Source organism: Somniosus microcephalus, chromosome 2 (assembly GCF_052327205.1).
Source record: "Somniosus microcephalus isolate GS21.2 chromosome 2, FLI_Smic_1.0, whole genome shotgun sequence".
Classification (NCBI taxonomy): domain Eukaryota; kingdom Metazoa; phylum Chordata; class Chondrichthyes; order Squaliformes; family Somniosidae; genus Somniosus; species Somniosus microcephalus.
This window is the reverse complement of record NC_140988.1, coordinates 133432292-133436891: the sequence shown is the minus strand read 5'-3', so window position 1 is coordinate 133436891 and position 4600 is coordinate 133432292.

The following is a 4600-nucleotide window of genomic DNA, read 5'->3' as shown; positions in this document are numbered from 1 at the left end:
AACAGAGTGTGCCCCAACTGGGAGGCATAAGACCGATGCAAAATTGGTCCTTGGGCCTCATTAACATTTTTTGCATAAGCTGGAGAAACCTGTGGTGCCTCCACAATAAGTCAGGCATTTCAGTAAGGAGAATATCGAGCCTCTTGCCTTGCCGGCAGCAGCCCAAAAGTAAGTCCAGGAAGGAAAGTTGGAGTAGCAACAGGAGGGGAGGGGCAATTGAGAGGAGTGTGGCATCCTGTTCCTCCGTGCTCCTTAGGAACTTTAAAAAATATACATTTTTAAAACTTATCGTTTGGTGGCGGTTGATGCTTTGGCTGCAATGACCGCTTCCGAATCCCGAGCGGAGCAGGCCCGGCTCTTAATCTACTCAACCAAACCTAATTTTTGTAAGGGAGCCTAAAACAGGTGTTAACCAAGTCATTCACATATGTAAGATTCCTAACGCCTGTTTTAGGTGTGTGCCCGGGACGCCTGCAAAGCTGCCATTACCAATATTACCAGTACAAAGTGCCTCAAAATTGGTCTTTTTTACCACCATTTTCTGCCTGGAAAACACGTACAATGTGGACTAATTTCTACCCCAATATAACTATATATAAACTATATATAAAATCAAGATTCCCATTTGCCTTTTTATGGCCTTTCTACCTGAACTCTCACCTTTAAATATCTATAAATCTAGAAATCTCTGTCCTCTAATCTGTGATGTATACTTCCAATTATTTAACATGTCTGCCATTTCCTTATTTTCATTTATATCACCATTGTCAATTTTTAAGGATCCCACATTGCTCTTAAACGCCCTGTTTCTCCTAACATAATTGTAAAAAATTTTGTGTTGATTTTGATATTCCTTCCTAAGTTTCTTTTCACACACCCTTTTTGTAGCTCATACTACTGTATCTGTTTTGTCACCTTTTGCTGTTCTTTGTATCTCTCCCATTCGCCAGGATCTGTGCTATTTTTTGCATTCTTGTTTGCTTTTTCTTTTAGTTTTATGTTGTCTCTTACCTCTTTAGTCATCCATGGCTGTTTTTTTGGCAAGTAAAGCTCTTGCCCCTCAGGGGCATAAATTGATTCTGTATCACGTTAAATTCTTTCTTGAACACCTCCCACCTGTTGTTTTACCCATTAACAGATTGGCCCAGTTTACTGTGGACAGTCTCTGTCACATCCCACTGAAGTCGGCCTTACCTAAATCTAGAATCAGTAGCTGTTTTGCATTTCTCCCTTTCAAAGACAGGATTGAACTCAATCATTTTACGGTCATTATTAGAGAAATGTTCACACACCATTAGGCTGTTAACTAAATCTGGCTCATTGCTCATTATTAAATCTAATATGGCCTGTTCCCTTGTTGATTCTAGGAGATATTGTTGCAGAAAACTATCCTGAACACACTCAAGACTAATCCATGCCATACATCCCTCACAGCATCAAAGCGATGTGCCGAGGCTGTCAGTCTTGTGCAATATTGGGATTGGAGCAGTGTTTAAACAAGAGTTCCACATTTACACCAGAAACATAAGAGCAGCATGGCATTCCAAATTTAACCAAAAAGCAGCATGGAATATGAGTGACAAAGCTTCTCACAGCATCTCGTCTGCCCATGCAACTCTCTGCCAAACACTGTTACTTTCTGGAATTCAGTCTTGTACACAAAACCTCAACAGCTGAGTTAATCATCACTTATCAAATCAAACATATGAAGCAAATATTCTTATTACTATTGTCTCTGGTTGTATGCCATCTAAATATATATAAAACGGCAGATGTCTGTGCCATGCTATATGCACCACAACATTAATAAATTGAATAAGTAAAGTATAAATGCTCATTCACTTCAATGCAGTACTGAGGGAGTGCTGCACCATCAGTTGCTGTCTTTCAGATGAGAAATTAAACCAATGTACTGTTTGCCCTCTCAGGTGGGTGTAAAAGATCCCATGGAACTATTTGAAGACGAGTAGTGAGTTCTGCTGATGTCTTGACCAACATTTATACCTCAACAAACACCACAAACAGTTGACCTGGAGCAGCACTGCTGTTTGTGCAACCTTGCTGTGTACAAATGGCTGCTGTGTTATCTTACATTACAAAAATAACTACACTTCAAAAAAGTAATTAATTGGCTGAAAAGCACTTTTACATGTCCTGCGTTCATTAAAAGTGTTATATAAATGCAAGTTATTTGTTCCTATCTGTGGCAAACGATGTCTTGAGTTAGTTTTGGAAGCTGAAGCAGGCGCATTACCTCAAATGGCGAAGACAATATGGGTTAATTTAACTGAGCAGCATTTTGTGTATAATTCAAAATAATGCCTTGTATGTAGCATGTTTAACATTGTAAGGGGTTTTAGATCGCAGAGGTTTCTTTCTCTAGAGGCCTCTCTCTCTTGCACAGTAAAACCGTGAGTGGTTCGACCCACTCGCCCCTTAGATTCTTTACTCTGGACTTTGGGGCAGGAACTACAATGTAGAGAAAACTCTTGTAGACCAAGTTTGATGAAACGAAATGAAATTTTATTGCATATGAAAAAATAAATCAAATGCAAGCAGATAAGAGAGTACATGGGAGGGAAAAACACAAACAAATCATAACGACACATACTAACTAAGGCAAATACAGGCATCTTATACTCTACAAAAATCATCATGAAATAAGGAAACACACGGAATATCGAGGGACAACAACTCATGTTAATTGTACCCTTAAGTCCACCCCCTTAAACCTATCTAGATCTGATTGTGAAGGGCCAGAAACATGCTCACCAATCCAACTAGGAAGTACCAGGTTTTGAAAGCAAGTCTGTGTTTTGATCCCTTCAGGCGCCCCGTCTCCTTGTGGATCGTGGAACCCCTGTGAGCTGCGCCACACCTCTCTCCTGAGGTGGGGGTCGGGGCAGCTGGACACCGACGGGCCTGGATGTCGGATCGACCCTGGTCAGAGGAGCCTTGGGCTGGTCTTCATATAGGTTCCTTCAGTTTAATTTTCGTCTCTTCCCGAGCCGCAGTGGCTGGAAGGTTTCTTCTCTCGGGGTTTTACTTTTTTTTGTCTCTTCTCCCAAGTTGGCTCGATGGCCTCCCGTTTCGGCAACGGCCTGGGGATGGTCGATGATCTCCCGATGTTTTTCCCCGGGGCGGGACGCCGGCTTCGAACGACCTTCTTGATGTTGGCTTAATCTTCTTCCTCCTCCGATGGTGGATAGGAGTTCGTTGATCTTCTCCCAAACCAACTCCTCTTGTTCCACTGCCACTGAGCCGTGTGTCTTTCCCCGAGTGTGTGTCTCTGCCGTGTCTTCGCAACTGCAACTCCGGTGTGTGTCTCCCTGTACAACTCCAACTCCTCCAGTTATACCTTCCTTCAGGAGTCTCCACTTCCCGCCCAAAATCAGGTTAGTCTTTGTTTAACTTTTGGCGGGCTGGGAGCACAGCGGGGTAGTTATTATATTTTAAAATGTTTTAGATGGCCGGTAAAGGCCCATCTCTGGTCTGGAATGACCTTCATTGTTTTTAATGTCCTGCTGATCTCGTTATCTAGTCCTTGGTGCTGTTCTCATGAATATGAAATTGTCCCCTTTTGTCTGGGTCAACATTTAGATGGCCTCTGTCTCCAGGCCAATCTTGACTGGATCTACGTCTAATCCATATGTATATGTGTGGGTCTGGTTTCGTTTTCTCAGAAACGACTTCCAGAACTTACTGTGGGTTGAATCACAAAGCTGTCTGAGGTTTCACAGGAACCATTTTAAAGTGTCCCAATAAGCCGGTCACATGGTATGGTGGCCATTTTGTATGCCCCTTTTTCTGGGTTTCTTTTAAAACAGTCTTTAAAATCATGGCCTCTTCTGCCATTTGACCCTTATTAATACAAAGACCAATTTTGCGAATCCTACACTCCCCCTGATGATACTGTAACTTGCTCGAAGTATCATAATTCTGGGTGAGCAAAATTTTCTGACTTTCCACAATCTAACCATCCCCAGTATTTACCTATCTGTGACCCCACGACACATGCATTTCCCATTTCAGAAAATCTAGTGTACATTAAGCATCTATAGATGGCAATACCTTGGAGTTAAAAATCTAACAACTTACTTCCAGGCATGGAGGGGGTCCTTATACCCCTACATCACCTAGTGCATACACATTACCCTTTTAATAACAACAACACATCTAATTCAAATGCAATAAGAAAAATAAAATACACACACAAAAATCAAAATGCACATGAATACATATCAAAATAATACAGAGGAGGGAGGGAAAGTTTTATCTTTATACAAAGCAGCAAAAATCTAAATGGGTGTCTCTTCATCTACCCGCACATAATGCTCCCTCCATTCCCCTCTATTCTCATACTTTTGCGAATGTTTGACCTTTTTACAGTGTACAAACAGTAAATAAACTACAATGACAACCTGGCACACTACAAGAATGTGGGAGGCTATCCTAATCCAAGAAGGGACTTCTATATTAGTGAACAGGTCCCACCACGGTGGGGTCACTATATCCAATATGTCTGCCCCTATCTCTAAAGTCTTCTGCTCCAGTGTGTAGAAGTGTTTTTGTGAAACAACAAAGGCTTTTAATATCTTGG